The following is a 20,185-nucleotide window of genomic DNA, read 5'->3' as shown; positions in this document are numbered from 1 at the left end:
CTTGGCAGTTTCATCGGGAGTCCTGCTCTGATTGTGAATTTCATCAGGACTGACACACCTCTACAAAACTATGTACTGTAGATAGCCATCAGTATAAAGGCTCAGTAGCTGTAGTATTTCAATAGCTCATCAGTTTGTTGCCAGTTTTTCCAGTTACAGTTTAACCTTGCCTTAGTTGGAATATGCAGGGCGAGGTGGAAAATGCTGTGCTGTGTTTTTATCTTCTTTGCTATAATTTGGCCTTGAGCTTGAACCAAGTGAAAACAAAGCTCCATATTAACTTCCTAAGATGTTCATCAACACATAGATTTCAATCAGTACAATCAGATGTCAGGTACAAGAATTTTAAACATTTTTTCTTATCACAGGGGCGTAGTATGAAAACGTTAATGTTGGTTAGGGTGTCATATGGAGATAATTGGTTACAGTATCAAACTGTGGTTAGACAGGTTTCTTATCCTAATCCTAGTCTTGTCCTGGTATGAAATGCTTGAAATATTTCACATTTTTTCCAGGAAGGCTTAAGTGGGACTTTGTGTAGAGTGCAGAAGAATGAAAAACCCAAACAAGTCCAACGTGTTTCCATTTGAGGAAACAATGTGTCATCATAGATAAATGCATTTAGTTAAGGACAATAGTCATCTTTCCAAAACATGGCTATGTTTTTCAAGCTTTTAGGTCTGCTTTGTTTTCACACTTGGCTAGCAATAGTAAAAGAGCTTCTCTCATCCCACATGAAGTCAGAGGTGACACTGGTGATAAAAGAGTAGGTGCTGCCCTCTTGTGGTGTGTAAGTAATCTGCAAAATGGGAGCAGACTTAGGCTGTAAAGAGTACATACAGTGCTCAAAAAATAAAAAAATACAAAATGAAAGGAACACTTTTTAATCAGAGTATAGCATCAGGTCAGTTAAACCTCTGAGGTATTGATCTGATCAGTTAAGTAACAAAGGGATTGTTAATCAGTTTCAGATGCTTTGGTATAAATGATATTTACAACTGATGCACTAGAGTGGCAACAATGAGACAACCCACTGGCATTTTTTCCCTGACTGTTTTTTTTTTAATCACTAGTTTTGCATTTGGCTAGGGTCAGTGTCACTACTGGTAGCATATGGTGATACCTGAACCCTACAGAGCTTCCACAGGTAGTCTAACTCCTCCAGGATGCCACATCAATACGTGCCATTGCCAGAAGGTTTGCTGTGTCCCCCAGGATATTCTTAAGAGCGTGGAGGAGGTTCTAGGAGACAGGCAGTTACTCTAGGAGAGCTGGACAGGGCCATAGAATGTCCTTAACCCATCAGCAGGACTGATATCTGCTCCTTTTGTGCAAGGATGAGTCGAAGAGTCCAGGTATTGTGTATTCCGTGTTCTCTCGTGGATAAAATATGGGTTTACGAGATTTACAAATAATGCATTCTGTATTTATTTAAATTTTACACAGTGCCACAGCTTTTTAATGATTGTGGTTGTAACAACTTTAAAATTGGGATAATGCAGGTGATATGACATGGAACGTAGACCCACGAGAAACATGGCACTGCACAAGAGTCTGACAATTGCTTTGTATAATCGTTCACTCTTGTAAATTTCTGTCTTTGAAAAAGTTTAGGACATTTCAAAAATCAAGTAAAGCTGTCAGCAAAATGTGAAACAATGATTATGACTTTATGTTCAAAATGTGTATATTTTGCTGAAGGGGTAACAGCTGTAGCATAACTAGGACTAGGCTGTACTTTTGTGTAATACCACTTTGTACCACAAGATGGCTTTAAATGTAAATTGTAAATGTAAGCTTTATTAAATGTAAATTGTGTAAAATCTTCCCTTGCAGTAAACTGAATTCTTTCATTTTTATTTTTTAACCTCTCACTGCTGTAGGACAAAAAACTTCACCGCTGTCCATCTGTAGTGAGTGTAGGCTGTCCGTCTTCTGTTTACCTCAGCGGGTGTACATATCTTTCTGTTTAGGAGGCTTTAAAACTTTGTGAAATGAGTCCAGCACGAGTTGATGAGTCAAGTTCAAGTTCAAATTTATTTATATAGCACTTTTAAAACAACAGGTGTTGACCAAAGTACTGTACAATAAAATGGACAAGGCAAATGAAGTCAGTGAAGCTCACTTCTGTCTAATGATGATCCTGAACTTTTCTTTCGTTAATCGCTATTGCTAGCTGCTGTTAGCCAGCGTTAGCTAAATTTTCCTAACATTGTTGGACATTAGCTGACAAAATGTTAGCTTATAGCCAAGTATTGTTGTGTAGGTCGCATGTTTGATCTGCTGACCGTAAGTAAAGATGACAATAGGGGGAATAGTTATCATGTTTTCATGTTTTAGAGCCTTGACTTCACTTCAGGAAATTAGGCTTGAGGCGAGGAGGAAGAACGCATGAGTTTGTTGGGAGACGTAAATTCAAGCTGTATATTTGTTTGTATATTTATGAGTACAATATTCTTTTTTCTATTAAATAAACTCAAAAAATGACTGTATCTTTAAGTCATTAAGAACACTTCATTATTTACAACAGTGACTTGAGAAAAGGCAAAACCGCAAGGAAATTAAAAGTGGGGTTAAAAATAAATACCAAAATAGCAGCAGGCATTTTTAAAAAATTCAGCACGTCCATTGATAACAAGCTGGTTAGCCCTCACCCGAAAAAGCTAAATATCACTTTAACGATCATTTGTAGATAATTTTAAGTAGCTGATATTCTTCTGGGTAGCTTTATATATAATACTAAAGCATAATTTACTGGTAGATTCATATTTTATATTACCATTTACTTATGCAAAATGATTAGTTGCTACAGCTTTAAGATAAATAAAGTACAAAGTGCAAAAATATATAATTCACTGCTGTGCTGTGGCACACCTGTGCCCAGATGTGAGGTATGTTTCCTCTATGTGATTAAACAAGTGCAAACACAGAGCTGAAACTATAGACTGTAGCTTGGTGACACTTGAAGAACAAGTTTCTAAATAAACAAGTGTTTTATTGCTGCTGATAAGCTAATGATGGGTGACTCTGCAGAGAAAGCTCTCTCTGTATGTTTCATGCATTCCCATACTACTTCCCATTAATGTTCATATATATTTTAACATATCTTTCTGTTTATGGCTTCCCGCTCTTTATTGATCTGTAGATGAAGTTGTTTGTCTTTTTGAAGGTTTTTTTTTCTCTCTCTTCCTTCCTCGACTGACACCTGATCCTGGAGTTTAGAGTTACCACACACAAACACAATAAGAGGCAGGGTGAGGGAGTGAGAGAGTTAAAGGCTGACTTTACATAACAGCAAATAGGTGTGAATGGATAAAGAAGTATTTGTTCAGTGTTAAGGTATTTGCTGAAGATAGAGCAAGAGAAGTAGACTTATTCAGGGAAGTCTGCAGTCCGCTCAAGCCTCGCCTATCAGCTGTTTGTCAGGTAAAATCCATCTCAGTGTTTTTGCCTAATGTGGGTGTACTGTGCTGTCTTAGCATGTGTTTAGCATAGAAGCTGTACATCTCTTCAGCTTGTAGACTGCAGGCAACAGAGGTGCATAGACAGGATACCATTTAGCTTAGAGAAGATTCACTGACTGTAAAAACGAGAAATGTTTGCACTGAATCAGGAGTATTGTAGGGGGGTGTTTTAGTGTATTTCTGTTAAATGTGATTGTGTTTCCCCTTCTATGCTTGGCAATCTTCAGGATTAATACAGGTATTATATTCCCCTTGTGCATGTTTTATTTGCCATTTGTGTTGCCATGGATGAAACCTTTTAAAATTCTAAAAATCACCCCTGAGAAGTTTTCATAGACATTACAGAACAAAAGACACATTCGACACCTTTTTATAATATTTACATATCATAGTATCATAAGTTAAGTGTTGTTCCTACTCTTCAACTGATGATTGAGAAGGATTTTTGTAATGGTTAAAATATATGGCATCACATTCAGCAGCAGTACCATGCAATAGTCTTGAGCCACCCCTCATTTCTTTATATTTTGCTTCCAAGGAGCTGGTAATAGTTCTCCAGGCTTTCTGATGGTCTTTCAAAGGTTTTCATTGGTTGCTTTACTACTAATTTTTTAATTTTCTGTCCGGTCCTTGTACCTTACCATTATCAGAGGCTTGAGTTTTTTCTTTTGTTTGTTGAGCCACTTAACTCTGGCCTGTGAATCAAGCATACAATTCAATTCAAGCGTAAAAAAAACATCTAACTTAGGGGATCAAACAGTGTTGCAACGTAACAAACTAGTCACTAATGAACCGTTTATAAATTGTAACTTTAGGTGCTTTGTTACTTGCAGCCTGAAACAAAAACAAATGTCAAATATAACTCAGTGTGACAGGCTTAGAATAGTATTTTTGTATCAACAATGTGGTTTCCAAAGAGCCATTACTCAAATCTTGGTATATGTACGCATGGTGTGCAGCGTGTCCTTAAAAAAATCGGAGGAAATTGGCAGGCCTAAAAACTATCTGAAAGTCCTTTCCTTGGGAAATAGGAAGGAAATACAGCAAAGCCCTGACACAGAACCTGAGTGATGTAGCTGGCCCCTTAAATGATCCATCGACTGTTCACTGAAACCTGAAATGGTCCCAGTGGAAGGGTGGCTTTCAAGAACCCATTCCTATGGAAGGCAACAGAGAGAAAAAGCTGGTATGCCAAATTAAACAAGAACTGGTGTGAAAGTTCTGATAGAGTGATGAATCTAAATTTCACATTTTTAGTTAAAAGTGTTTTTCATATGTAGAGGAGGTTAGGAGAGAGGTATAGCAATGAGTGTCCCTAGCCAACTGTAGAATCTGGTGGAGTCTATATTGTAGTTTGGACTGCATTTTAGTCAGTGGTGTTGGGGATCTTGTCAAAACTGATGGAATTATAAACACAGAGAGGTACTTTTAGATTTTTATGTGCCATACAAAACCATCTGTACAATGTCTGATTGTCCACAGCTTCATTTTCCAGCAGGACAGCTGAATCTCAAACACACTGCTAATGCAGTAAAAGCATACCTGGATAGAAAAACACACATTGCAGCACTATCAGTTATGGATTGGCCTCCCCAGCACCCGGACATCAGCGTTATTGAAGCAGTCTGAAATCATCTTGATGGTGAAGAGAACAAACAGCAGTCAACACCCAAAGAAGAGCTTTGAATTTCCTGTTGAAAACTATTCCAGAAAACTACTAAAAGAGAAGAGAAAAAAACTTGTCTAAGACTTCAGGCTGTTATGAAGAATAAAGCTGGTCATACAAAATATGGACATTGGACATTTCAGGATTGTATAAGCTGTTTTTGATTTGTATACTGCATTTCCATTTATTTTTGCACTTTTCCATAAATTGTAGCAAAATTTCAAGCAAAATATAAAGAAATGAGATGTGGCTCAGGATGTTTTAGCTAGTGTAACCTCATATTAGATCATAAAGATCTTGTATTAAAAAAAAATCTTGGACTGAATTTCATAGGGGGGGAGGGGGGATTAAAAGAAAAATCAAGCTTTTTTTGTCTTTACAGTTGTTGCTGATGATAATTACATGAACATCATTAGTCTGAAAGGATGCACCAATCATTAAATAATACTTAGCAAGCTTTTTTCCCTAATAAAGATAGGGGGCTGATTTGTTTCTAAGGTTACAGAGATAAATGTTTCTCAGTTAAGGATTTGAGGATGACAGGCTCATAGCTGGCTCGTCCTCAGATGAGGTTACAGACCTGCAGGGCAATAGTTGATCTAGTGGGCAATGTTTTACTATCCAGATGGCTGTGTCAGAGTAATTCTCCTTAGAAGGGCTCGCCACTAATCCTCCAGAGAATCTGCACTGGCTTGATCTCGTGTTTGCATGTGAAACCAAACAGCTAGTCTACTGTAGCTCCCTGGCTGTGAAAATGCTGAAGTTCTCATTGTAAAGACTGTTGTATTGTGTAAATTATAGCGCAAGTTATAGGTTTACTGGGAGGACACAGCTATCCACACTGTGAGCCTTTCTCATGAGCAGAAAGCAAAGAGTCCACAGCTTTGCTGGGTGCTCACCATGCACTGAGAGGTTTCTGTAGGACAGAACAGGAAGGGATGAGATAATCAACAGAAGAGAGAGTGCTAGGAGAGAGAGAGAGATACAGGCACCATAGATTGAGTCAGGCTGATTAGGTGCAGATTCAAGTCATAAGATTGTCTTAATCTCAATGCTGGATCTATTTCTGCAACATGGGACCTTTGACAATCAGGTACACTTTTCAAGCTTTTAATATGCCTTCAGGGCTATAGAAAACCTAATTGCTGTTTACTGTAGTTTTTCTTATTGCGATCTTAGTCTTAATGGTGAGCCACACAAATTTAAATGTCTTAGAAGCAAGAAAAACTTTGACATTAAACTACACAGAGGCAAAACCAGCCTTTTAGTAGTCTGTTACAGTGCCGTGAGATAAAAAAGGTTGAAGACTTTAGGCACAAATGAAGGTGACTTTAACAGCGTGTGAGTAATTGTTGCGTTGTTGATGCTGTGAGGGGATGGGCTGTGTATTGTCTTTTTTCCCCATGGCTGGTCTGGATGACTCATAGGTGCAAAGGAATCAGCTGTGTCACCTTCACTGATGAGCAGACTCAATGAAACAGGGTTGTGTAAAAACCTAGTTTACCTACGCATATAAAAGCATGAACGCATTTTCTTCACTTTTTTTTTAAGTGCATCCATGTGCAAATGTAGTGGATGTAGCTCATACAATAAACATGTGGCTGTGATGTGAAATAATGCATGGGCTTTAAAGCAGTTTCTGATGCACTGAACTTCTCTGTGTTTCATCGTGCATGCTCCTCTGGACTGCTTTGCTGCTGGATCAATGCTGCTTTGCTAATGGTGAGTCCACTGAATCACACACTCCACCCGCCTCTTAGTTACCTAACTGGGAAATCCAGTCACCTTTTCCTGTTGAGAGAGTTTTTGTCACACTATTTTCACCACTTACTAATATTTCACTCATTCAGCTTTATCTTTTAGTTGTTTACAATCTGCTATAAATTACTGCTGCCCTTCTGTGGCTATTTACTCCTCTTTTTGTAGATGTCAAATCTGCATGCTGCCTTACTCTATAAGCCAATTACTTGAGCTTTGTTAATCTGGGTGTGCGCATTGGTGTTTATTTACGGGTGTGTTTAGCAGCAGCCGTGCTTCATGTTATGCAATGACACCCCCCCCCTGATTTGGGAATAAACTGCTTATGAAAGTGAAATGGAAGCTAAAAACTAATGCGCTTGGTGTCACTTCTGTAGGATGGGTTAGAAATCCTGAGGAACTATAATTAGAAAAAAACTACACAAACTCCAAGCCTAAGCATGTTAATAATAAATGCATAAATTACAAATATAGTCTGCATAAATAGTTAACCACAGAAAAACATGTCTTGACCAACTCACATGCAAGATTTTAGAAACAATATTGAACCCGTATTGCATCATCTTATTCTTTTGGCTGCTCCCTTCAGGGGTTGCCAAAGTGGATAGTCTCCCTCCATCATACCCTCTCTCTAGCATCCTCTTCTTTCACACCAACCCTTTGCATGTCCTCCATCACTACTTCAATGAACCTACTCTGAGGTCTTCTTCTTTTTCTCCTGCCCAACAGCTCCATCTTCAATATGTTTTGTCCAGCATATACCACCATCACCAAACCTTACATCATAGCAGGTCTCACTATTCCTTTGTAAACTTTATCTTTTACTCTTGCTGCTATCCTTTTGTCACAAATCACCCCTGAGACCGATCTCCACCCACTCCACTCTCTGTCTCCCCTCTCGTGCACTGTCTTGTTGCTTTGCATGGTTGACTCAAGGTCTTTAAACTCATCTGCCTTCACTTCCACTACTACTTGCATCTGCAGATTTTTCCTGTGTCCTTGAGGTGTGACTACTCATATGTGCTCCACATGTAGTTAAGTCAAAAATATGCATTACCTGACTTTACAGAGGTCTGTGCATTTTCCTGTTACTTTATGGCATTTGGCAAAAAACAAAGTATATTTTCAACTTGAATAAATTAAACCACAATAACAAAAACAGTTGACTAAATATTTATTTACATTTTATTCAGTGTTTAAAACTGATTTGTTTTCACATATTAAGCTAAAATTCGCCCACTCTTCAGTGTCAAGTCTTGCTTAAATAAAATTAAACCAGCCCCAAAAAAGAAGTAAAAAATATCATTAACATTTGCGTCCTCGAGAGGGCGCTACTCCGCTACATTAGCACTACCATAGCTGCACTGAACGTCCCACTGACGCTAAAAGACAATACGTGCGACCAATCACATATCAAGCTCTAATACAGTAATGGCTCTAAGCCAATGGGAGCTTGCGAAAAGATGTTTTTCACTGTATGAGGCGGGCCTTGGTGGATGATGGATACGTCTGCTTTGCGCCCTAGCCAAATCTTCGGTGTGGACTGTAGTTGAGATTTTTGGAGGCTGAGGTAGTGGGACGTTCGCTATTTTTTGGAGGAGAACAGAGCGCGAGTCCACATTTGGGAAAGTCTCCTCATACGCATCGTTGGAAATTAACAACAGGTAACGAATAATTTGGCCGCCTTTAAATCACGTGATTTATACATCAGCTACTGCAGATGGTTCATCGCGTTTTGGGGGTATTTTGTACGTAAAATATTGGTAGCGTACTTAACCTGCGCAAGTACATAATGTTACCAGACGTAGTTGTTCTAACGAGGCAGCGCAAACACCGCGTTTGTTACTGAAAGGTGTTATTTAGAGTTCTGGTCATACCTTCGCTGTAAGGCGCTTCATGGCGCCTATCTCCTTCCATATTATCCCTGTTATCACCTAAGCTACCTTCATGCCCCTCGCTCCTCGCGCGCGGATGTGTTTAGGTAGTTAGGATCAAAGATTTTGTGAAGCAGGTAAAAACCTGCCTAGCTTACATTGATTAAAACGTCATTTTCTAAATGAATAGACCGAGTTTCCTTACTCGTGGTAGCTACATTGGGTTTCAGTTAGGTGAATGCTACCGCTGAGGTAACGGTAACTTCACATTAACGGTTGGTTCGTCTAAACACGCCATGGTAATCGTTGACTATTCAAACATCCGGCTCCGTTTTTGCGGGACAATGCGTGTAGCTCCTTCCTGCCGCTGAGTTAACAAGTAGTATACAGAGATTTAAAAGCACCACGCTGTTCAGAGTGAGTATGCAATTAAATCTTCTTTCTATTTTTTCTCCAGTCATTTGGCTGTGCTGACATGTGCTTTTAAAACCGTTTTCAAATAACTGATATTTGTTTGATATAGTTTCATGTTCGTGACTGGTTCACAAAGCTGTCTGGGAAACGCAGTCCACGTTGTTTGTTTACTGCATTTCAAAGATAGGTTTTTAACCAGGTGTTTTAAAAATAAGGCCCGGGGCCAGAATCGGCGCGGCAACGACTCCAAGCCGGTCCTTTGGACAGCTTTGGAAAATGTGTAGGTGGGGATAAATTTTTTAACTTCATTAGGATAAATACCCCCCTAGTGGTCATTTAAACAACTCTAAAGTACTTAAGTAAAAGATAAACAAAAAAATTCCTGTTTTTTTTTTTTCACAATCCACTGTGGAATTTTTTTTTTTTTTTTTTACAAATTATACAATTTTTTAAAAAAAATTAATAACAGGACACTTTTGTGCAACTTTTTGTGCAGTTTTACGCATTTATTTCTTACAGTTTAAACCCAAAGACATGTGCTGAAAGACTTCTTTCATTTACTACATGTAGAAAAACTGAGATGTACTGTTGAAATTCCACTTAAAAAATATTTTCAATAACCTTATATGGCCCAGTTAATATCAAAGTGGGCTGTATGTTGCACATGATGTAAAATGAGCTTGACATCTCTAGTTTAGGCTATGTTGGCTTGACAAAATACAATTGTTGCTCTCATGACCAGGATATTAAAGAGGAAGTGCTATTGGTGTAGTAACATAAATCTGTCTACATGCAGAACAATACTTGTTTCTTATTTGCTTTCTAGACAGCGCCGTAGAATCTGTGCTTTGACATATGGGAAGGACGTAGCTACTTTACAGACAAATGCAGGCAGACTGGACAGAGCCGAGATTGTGCTGACTTGTAAAAACTCGGTGGCAACTAGCAAACGTATCTGTTCATGTCTGTGTGTTCAGTGCCACTGTTAACATTAATGAAGTATGCTGCTTTTCTAGAAGTTATACTTTAAATGTCTCCTTGTGATCATCAAACACATCCAATATATCCACGGCTATCTGTGTTTGATGTTTAGAAGTACCACAACTGTGAGCAATACACACCGACTAATATTAGGACATCTAGCCATGTACTTAGGTTCCTAAGCGTCACTATTAAATCTAATCATACACCATAGTATGTGATGTCAAGTACCCATGACCTTAATCAGCACCACTCCGCTTGTGGTGTTCTGCTCTCTATGTGAAAGGAAGGTAGGTCAGATAGTAATGAAGGACTTCAGGACAGAGATAAAGTCATGGACAGTAGATAGTCCCAGGCTGTGCCCCTAATGTATTCACTGGGATCAAAGGCCTAACTATTGTTGTTTCTAAAAGTAAATCAGTTTATTTCCCAGGCTGCAACAGTTGTTGTACTTCCATGTAGCTGTGAAGTCTTTTTCATTCAGTGCAAAGATTTTTTGTAGGCTAGAGAAGACTTTGAGGACTTTAGAGCACAGCAGGCCAATTCTGCCCTTTCATAAATATTAGTGTGGTGACATACCACTTTAGATTCTCAGTAGATTCAGGCCTGCCTAGTTGTAGCTGTGATCTTCAGACTAAACAGATGGATGCAGTGTCATTGCGCTCACAAGCTAACATAATGGTGGAGGTGGGAAGCTGTTGATGTGATTCTTATTTCTCAGTGTGGTGTAGGCCATAGTAAGTGTAGTCAGTGATAGCCCTGCTTGAGAGGTAGGTACATTCAAAACAACCAACCACTAACCTTTTCTTGTGGGTCTCTCAAACATCACTCGTTAATTTATGGTAATATTTTGACACCCACCAAAGACATTTTGACCTTCCGCAAAATGAAATTTACCAGAATGGAGATAAAAAAATTTTTTTTACCAGTTTGTTTTAAAGTGCGTTTTAATTGAACAAAGCTTAAAATGCATTTTGTTTTATCAGACGTTCCTATAACTATTGGTATGCAGATCAATCATTCTTTGTGCCTGTTTCGAGCCCCCAAAAAACCCTTATGCAGGGCAGTATGAGGATCTTTTAATTTCATTTATTTATTTATTTTAAATTTGGAAAAGGGGACCTGATTACACTTTAACATACTGATACATATCCATGTGGGTTGCGTGCAGAACAACCAGCATGTCTGGATTTTCTTCGGTTATTTAAAAAAAACAAAAAACCCCTATGTGTGGACTCATTTGACTTGGCATGCGTGTTTATTCTAATATCATGAACAGAACGTAGATTTTCCAGTAATGTTGTTTCCGCTGCTATGTATCTCTGTTTGAAAACAAAGAGCTTGTTCAGTCCTCATGCACACAGCTACTGTACATTAACAAGAAGAGTTTTTGGAGCTACCTATCAGCTGAAGATTTTCTTATGAGACAGCTGTGTCCTTAGAATTAAATGCAGTTTCTGAGCTTCTGTTCTCAAATTAAGAAGGGACACCTATACAATTTAATCCAACCCAGTACAACGTCAAAAAAGCAACTGAGGAAATACAATAATATTTTATTTGGTGATGCATGTTGTTTTGCTTTGCAGGTGTTTAGGTTATTGTTGTGTAGCAGCACATGTTGCGCACTTAGAGGCAAGTATAACACTTCAGTATTTAAAGCTTTCATGATTAGCAGCCACAAAGCCACATTTTAATGGGAATGTGCTGTGGAACATATTTTAGTCCACATTCAGTATAAATTTTGGTGCAGGCAGGAAGGACAATGTTTTGTAAGCTGTAAAGGGAAGCCCAGAGGCAAGCGTGTCTGTTTCTGGGGTGTGTTTTTTCCTGTCAGGCTCCTCGCTGCGTGTATAGTTTTATCTATAATCATCAGTGCCATGTTCATTGTCAGGCTCTCAGGATGTGCAGAACAGTGGCAGCTCTGTCAAACCCACTAATGAGAAGCCTTAATTGGTTGTTCTGGTGGGAGAATCTGCTCATTAGATCTAGCTGGAACTTAACTCTGAGCTTGCTGGAGTGCAGAGTGCAGAAACCTTGCATTTCCTTTGGGTTTTGTTTTTGATTGTGTTTTTTTAGCTGCTTCCGCAACCCTGTGAATATCTGTATTGTGCATTCTGTGTCAGTTTACACCCCTAAAACCTATTTAACTGACCCACATTGACATCACTTAGTACTAGCCCACTTCAGTTGCATTAGATCTGGTAGCAAATATAATAAAATGTACACATTATCGATCCCCTACTCTTATCAGTTGCTTGCTAGCACCTTTCTCTAATAAGCAATCTTACTCTTCACTTAGGATGGGTGTACACAAGACTCAGGGGAAGTAAGCACTTTTTAGATAGTCACTACAATAAACTATAGTCCACCACTGTGTATGAGGGCAAGTTGAAAGGCGAAATGAAGGAACACTGACACATATAGTGAGGAAGTAAGAGTCAAACAAAAGAGAAGAAAGAGAGTGAGAGTGCCAGAGAGAGTGAAAGATATTGCTTAACCATTCGGAAAGGCTATGGGAACATCCATGTGTGTGTGTTTGTGTGCGTATGTGTGTTTTCATCCTGACCCTGTGGGTTCAACGGGAGCAGAACTCGTCACATCAACTCAGACGCACACAGATAATCCTGCTGTCCTTCATCAGTTTGAATGAGTTGTGCCGTGTTGTTTTTATAAAGTAGCATATATTGGGGGGGCCTTCACACATCCAGGTGACTGCAATTTTCTTACCCATTTTCCAGTGAATGAAAGTAGTTACTATAACCACAAAGCACACTCTGAGGCTTTCATCTTCTCCATGAGTGTAATGACATTTGGGGCAGTCACAACAGTTATTAAGGTGAACATATTGTACAGTGTGGCAGTCAGCCTCCACAGGCAGGTATTATCCTCTGTAGCTTTCACAGCCAGCAGGCACCACAGGACTCCGATTCACACAGAGAAGATCACAGAGGCACGGATGAATGGAAACTGTAATGCAGTGTTCAGCTTATTACCGCCACGGAGACGGTGAGTAGAGCAGTGTGCGGAAGGGGAATGAGGGATGGAGAAGTAAAGGGCGTGTTTGAAGGAGAGGGCAAAATGGAAGAGGGGAGGTGAAGTAGTTTTTCTGAGGTTCAGCCACCTAAATGTCAAAAACGTCACATTTTCTTTTCTTAAATGCAAGCGTCCCTTGTAGTAGAATAGGACGCCCTTGTGTTGAAGGGCAACATTTTACATCAGAGAAGAAAAAAGAAAGGGCAAACTGCCTTCCCTGGCAAGTGTCAAGCTCTGAAAGAAATGATAAAATAAAAACAGAAAGAGAGCGTGGGCCTGTGGATCTGGCCCAGAGCCAGACATAGTTAAAAAGAGATTAATCAGCAGAGGGTCACATTCTTAGAGAGAGGCTGAACAGACCAGAGGCAGTGGCTTCATCTTTTGAACGCCACAGTTTGTGTCACAACGCAAGACAGTCTTGGCACTGAGAGTATCAGCTAGAAAAGACTGGTAATATTAGGTTCTTGATACTGATATCATATCTTGCGGCATATCCTCAGGATTGCTTCCTGAAACTTGACAGTTGAAACTTGAAGCTTTTTTCAGGTTAATCTTCTCAGGGATCACTTCCATCATCTGTAGTTAGGTACTCTAAAAATCTATTCAATGAAAAAGTATAAAAGGCAAGCAAAGTAGCATAATGCATGATGACCTAGGGCTGTGTAAATAATCTGAACATGGATTAAAGAGTACTGTTATATTAATCATCAAATGTTCATTTGTTTATTTCTGTGAGTGCAGCCACACTAACTTGTTCTCATTAGCAGCCACTGACATGCTCTGGAGTTTGTAAAACATTTTGAAAAGAGTGTAATGAACCCAGTGACTGTGTATTTGTGAGAGTGGGAAACTAACAGAAAGTAGGGTCAGTAGTCTTTCTCATTAGCCAGAAGTATTTGTGACAGAGAGCGGTAGTAAGGAGCTCAGAAACTGGCAACGAACAAAAGTCAAACATAATACCCAGTTTGGACATAAATATTCAGGTAATGAGACTTCTAAAGTCTTAATCAAAGTCATTGATACTTTGCTGTTTAAATTGCATCTGCCATTTTTCTTTCGGGATCTTGATAATCAAGACTTATCTTGACGGATGTACATGGTGAGGACTAGTTGACAATGTCTGTTTGTGTGCATCTTTGTAATGTCAGCACCTACCTTTTCTGCTAGCTATGTGCCTGCAGTCAAGTTTCTTTATACAACTTCACTAACTTCAGCATGACTAACTTCACTAGCAAGTATCTCTGCTCTCATTAGTGATGTACCTGCCATATTTGCCATATATGAAAGAGTCTTGTTTTAGTTGCCAGCCTTGACTCTAGTTGCCCCCACCCTATATGTTTAAAAGTGAAATATTACTGGGTCCAGTCTAGTAATACAGCATAGTATATTTATACATGAGCAGTATACATGAACAGTATATTTATACATGAACCTGACACATTCAGATGTTGTTAATGTGGGATCTGTGGTCCCACGCTGGTGTACATTTGTGTAGGTCTTTGGCTATGCAAACTGAAGGACTATGGGTATCCAGCCATGTGTGGTGGGAATGCTGATTGGTTGAAAAGTTTGTTTGAACAGGAAAGAATGATGGTGGAGTTCACCACATAGAAGGGGGCAGAGACAGAATGAGAAGCACAGACAGTTGTTTTTACCATTTGAATTTGCATCACGACAAAGAAGTTCATTGACTTTTATGACTTCTTTGTTCTGTTTGGCAGGGGCTTCACCATGACTGTAGAAAATATGGATGACCTCATAGGTTACCAAAAGTGAAGCCAAAACATGTCAACTGCCTCTGGTTGTTTGGCTATAGTATCGGTCATGATCCCCGACCCCTACGTGTTAGCTAGCAGGTCCCGCAATTGTGTGGTTTCACTATTGTACAGTGGGAGGAAGTGGAGCCTGGTTGTCAATCATCTATGGGGCTAAGATAAAGGACCAATAACAGTGCAAACACATGTTTAGAGTGTTTAGAATATGTACTGGATGTTTTACATGTTTTTGACACCGTCTCCCTGGTGACAGTACACTACTACAACATACAAATGATGGTCCGCAAAGAACGCTTCATGGAAAAGAGTGCATGTCTGAAAGGGTTGTCAGAAACTCATAAATACATGTTGTTTCAAATTTTGTTGCACTTGCCTTTTCTGCTAGCTACCTGCCTGAAGTGAAGTTTCTTTATACAAGACACCATCCATAAATTCTGGAAGACAGCTTACTACTATAGTCCTCAAATTTGACGCATGTAAATCCTAATGGAGTTTTAATCTTTAAATCTTCTTTAAAATGACATATTGCCCACTTTTCATGTCTTGAGCTTAAGTGTTTTTTTTTTAAAGCCCATAATATGACCCTCTCATAAAGAAAGAAACAGAGGTCCTTTTTGACATGTAGCCTTTGTGTCATACTGTACTAGCAGTGACTGCTAAAATATTACTGCAAGGGAAACAAAACATCTGTATGACATAACACAGACACACATGAATGTACGGATGTTTTGCTCTGTCACTTCCTGTTTTGTTTTTTTGTTTTTTGTAATTTTTTTTAGATTTGTGGTAGATTTCTGATGAAAGTAGGATACGGTAAACAGGTACTCAGGGAGCTGTGTAACCAAAAATGCAAATTAAAAGATAGAGGTATGGGAGATCGGTTGGAGGGGGAATCAGGAAGAGAGTTACTTCCTGTTTCCTGGTTGGAGGTCAGAGGTCACTGATCTTAGATTTAGCTGATATAAGATGACTAAATAATCTGCGGGGTTATGTCATTTGCTTGCACAATAAGAGATGGTCACATAAAGATGTGTGAATATGTGTCTTCACTTTAAAGGCAACACGGCCTTGCAGTAATTGAGAAAATGGCACAATGTTCTGAAATTGAGGACATCTTGCAGTGTTCACAAAAGGGATGGCTAATTTTAGATTTCAGGGTTAAGGTTAGTAGTTACGAAATGAATGGCAGGGAGCTGTGATGGTGGTGTGTGCTCATGTTGCAGTGGTCTGAATGCTCACTGTAGCATGAATGGAGAACATGCTGATTACTCCTGACGAGGGCTGCTGATTACTTTACTTGTCGGTCATTCTGTGGATAATTGTCTTTCCTAATGCACACAATAGTCTTTTTTAGTCTATAAGTGATCATAAAATACAAAAAGCCCTCTCATCACAGTCCAAAAACTGCTTATTTTATCTGAGCAACTCAGTAAAACTAGGCTCTTATTAGTGTGTAAAGAATAAAAATCGGCAAACATATGTAACCAGTATGTGTGCCAAACAGACTAAATGGTTGAGGCATGGTATGTTTTGACAGTTTTCTGACAGACTCCAAGGCTTTTAGAGTCTTTCTAATCAATACTTGATGAGCCGTGCATCCTCTTTAGGCTCTGGCAGAGGACTAGGATGTGTTTCGCTCCATCTGAATCAGCTTGCCACACAAGGCGACCGTAACAAAGAGCCTTGATGACCATGAAGTCATTTGTTTTGCCAGAGCACCTGTTGTCACCACCCTCTATGGGATATACATTGCCATAGCAACACCACACCCACTGCTTGTTGAGCCGCGCAGTTTCACCGTGGGTTTCGCTCTCTTCATCTTTCACTCATTCTTTATCACCTTCCAGCTAATGCCTACCTTTTTCCTCTCTCCCTTTCCGTCTTTTTCACCCACCTCCCCCCGTCTCTTACACACACAGTAAATTGTATCTCCTCTCATGTGCACTTGTGTGACCCACCCATACTTTCTCTCTTTGTCTCTCATTCACACAGACTGGGCACTTGCGCCTGACTGCTTTAATCGCTGAATAGGGGAGTTTAGCATTTCACAATAGCAGTTATGAGCTGACCCATTATTCTCACCCCCACACAGAAAGAGAGGCTCAACCCTGGAAGAGTAGATGCACGAAGAATACCATATAATATGATTAATTTATTGCATCGTTAGTATGTGTTATGGCATTATTGCATCATTGTTGATATGTCATGATAATAAAGCGATATATGAGACAATATTTTCATTAGTTAGTAGTTAAATAATGCCAGAAATGACAGCACAAAACCCTGATATTCACAGGTTGCAGTTTCTAAATTGCTTAGGCAATGCTGCTTCAACCCCCGTATAGTAAAAGCATATTCCTGGTGTTTCTAAGCATTGTATAAAGAAAAATATAATTTATACGTATGTAAATGAAACCCTAAAGTAAGTATTATTTGCAGGGGCATATAACATAGAATCCATAGACAGAGGTAATGGACTGAGAACTAGCACCTGTTGAAGAGTAGAGTTTAGTACATGATACTTGACAGTAATGATATAGTGTCTAAAGTAATGACATGGTATTGGTCACTTAAGAATCACCCAGGAGGTGAATTTTCATTTGTTAAGCTCAAACCAAAAGCAAAAAGGCACCAAGGAACAATTGTGTCAATGCCTGTGTTTATTTCAAGCCAGTGAGGTTGACATCAGGTGTAGTTGAAGAGAAAGAGAGTTGGATGAAGAGATGAATGGATAGACTGACAGACCGGCAGGGAGACTGACAGACACACAAACATAAACAGGGATTATCCTCTGTGTAATCCCCAGTTTGAGGGTCAGAGTGCAGTGTACAGAAACAGGCATGTTCTGAATTTTCACACCAGCAGTATGTGTGTACATCTGTGTGAGGGTGTGTCAGAGCGCAGTAGTCATCACACACTCAAAGCTTGTGTGTCTATTAGAGATGCTGAGAGTATGTTTTTACATATGTGTGAGAATCTGCTTTGTGTGTTTGTGTATGCATGTGTCACTGGATGGCAGATGGACAAATCATGCAAGAGAACGGCAGAGATTAGGATTGTGTATCTGTTTGGTTATTTCAAAACAGGGCTCTGTAACTATCAGCTGTTCGGCTGTGGCAGAATAGTTTGGAAAGCTTTTAGCTTGTTTGGATGACCCAGAGCGATCTGCAACTTTTTAATTCAATAGGCTCAGCTGTAGAGCAGGGCGATATGGCCAAAAATATTTATCACGATATATATTTGAAAATTTGCGATAACGATATAACTGACGATATAATTGATGCGAGACAAAATACAACTCCACAACTTTACTAGCGCAAAAAACCCATCCATTTATTTTCACTTAAACAAGCAGCTGTTTTTTATGTGCATTAAAGCTATAGAAAAATGTAACAGTGCAAATGCAAATTCCTTGCTGAAAGTTTAACCAAAGGGCATTTCCAGTAGAAATGGGCTGACATATCCTGAGCATAACCATGTATAATATCCACTAAAGTTAAAAAGAGGTGCTTTGCAACATTAAACTGCAGTGTGCCAAATAAAAAAGTCAAACACGTATTTTTCAGACCATAAGGTGCACGGGATTATAAGGCACATTAAGCGAAACAAAGCAGTAGGGCTGGGCGATATATCGAGTTTTTTAAAAATATCGATATATTTTCATACGAGATATAAGATGTGACAATATCGTTTATATCGATATAGTATATGTTACGTTATAGCTGCAAGTTTGCCTCTCTTTCGTTCACTTTTGTCTCTACGCAACGTTACTGGGCCTCGCCTCTCCTTCACTGAACACAACTCCCCCTCCCCCATAGCTTCACCTGCAGGCAACGACAAGATGAACACGGCAAATCTCCGTTAACGAGTTACCGCGGATCGCCCCGTGCGTGGGGCTGGACGGCGTCAACGTGTTAGCGAGCTAAGCGCGCTAACGAGCTAACCGCGCTAACGATATGCAGCCCACAGGGGCTGCATGACCTAAAATCCTTTCATTTTCTCAAAAATCGATAGTGCGCCTTATGTATGAATTCTGGTTGTGCTTACTGACCGCGAACCGATTTTATGTGGTACACGGCGCTCAGCAGTCTGTCAAAAAAATGTTTTAGTACGACTTTGGTAAGCTACGGAGCTGCACCGCTTGATGGATTGTCGGAGCATTACGGCTACCGTAGTCTGGAGCCTCGCGGAGTGATACGTACTGTGCTTCAACGTAATATTACCGGATTGTGTGTGTATAAGGGCCATAAATGGCACCTGTTAAGAGACATGGTTACAAAGAGGATTTCAAACTCCAGGCTGTCAGTCACGCAGTAGAACTTGGGAACAGAGCTGCTGTGAAATCTGTCTTTGTTATTATGCTCAGCGTCTTTTAGTTTACATTTTGACTGCACAATTGTGAGCTTTTTGTTATGCACAAAAACAACATTGTTTTCTTTTATTTATGGAGCCCTACAAAGCAGGGCTGGGCGATATGAGTTGAATAAATCAAACTTTATTCAACTCATTCTTCTTGCTTCCTCCACTTCTGTACCATTGATTCATTAATGCTGTATTCTATCACAGCTGCTCTATTCCCATGTTGTTGCAGTATATTAATGACTAACCTCGTATTTTGGATGGATTATCTCAGTTGTTCTCCTGACTGAAGGTTGGTCCATTTACAGCATCCTGCCATGCGATTGCATTTGTCTCTAACCATCAGGAACCCTCACGTTAACTTTTATCGAGTGGAAAAGTGTTAGCGTTCATCCTCCAGCTTCACTGCGTTTATGTTATGCTAACATAGCTGTGTCGCTAGTGATCACGTAGCACATCATTATATACCAGCTAGCCCAACTTCAGTAACCCTACAAACATCACTGCTGTTTAGTTTTCTGTCTTCATTTATGTTGGAAGTGATAGCAGAGCTGTACGTTTTAATTTTTTCAGAAATCTCTCAGTCAGAACATGCTATATCATGCTTAGGTAACTAGCGAAACTAGCGAGCTAACTTCCGCTAACTTCCTGCTAACTTCTAACTCCATTAAATGTAATAAATTCTGTTTTCATGGATGCCTGGATGTTAAACTTAAATTGTTACACCTGGTAAAGCAGCAACGCTGATCATTTTATTAAAGGTGAAAGAATTTAGACAGTTTTTAACTCTCAATGTGCCGCAGTGTTCGTTTGACTTTGGGATCTGAAGGGGACCTGAAGGGGATGGAGTTTTGGACCCAG

General features: G+C 39.5%; 1 protein-coding gene across 19 annotated transcripts in view; it reads left to right on the top strand.

Moving 5' to 3' along the window:
* Window positions 1-8,385: 8,385 nt before the first annotated feature.
* Window positions 8,386-20,185, top strand: part of epb41l2 (erythrocyte membrane protein band 4.1 like 2) — a 54,048-nt gene continuing 42,248 nt past the window's right edge. For 7 of the 19 annotated variants that reach the window (XM_063494863.1, XM_063494856.1, XM_063494862.1 and 4 more), the window contains exon 1: window positions 8,394-8,552. The gene's annotated coding sequence lies outside the window, so the exon portion shown is untranslated. Of the gene's footprint in view, window positions 8,553-9,066; window positions 9,180-20,185 lie in introns of those variants that run through there. The other 12 variants (XM_063494854.1, XM_063494855.1, XM_063494859.1 and 9 more) reach the window with 6 other exon arrangements.

The sequence above is a fragment of the Pelmatolapia mariae genome, linkage group LG15 (assembly GCF_036321145.2).
Source record: "Pelmatolapia mariae isolate MD_Pm_ZW linkage group LG15, Pm_UMD_F_2, whole genome shotgun sequence".
Lineage (NCBI taxonomy): Eukaryota > Metazoa > Chordata > Actinopteri > Cichliformes > Cichlidae > Pelmatolapia > Pelmatolapia mariae.
The sequence above is the reverse complement of the archived record's forward strand: the minus strand, read 5'-3'. Positions and strand labels throughout refer to the sequence as shown.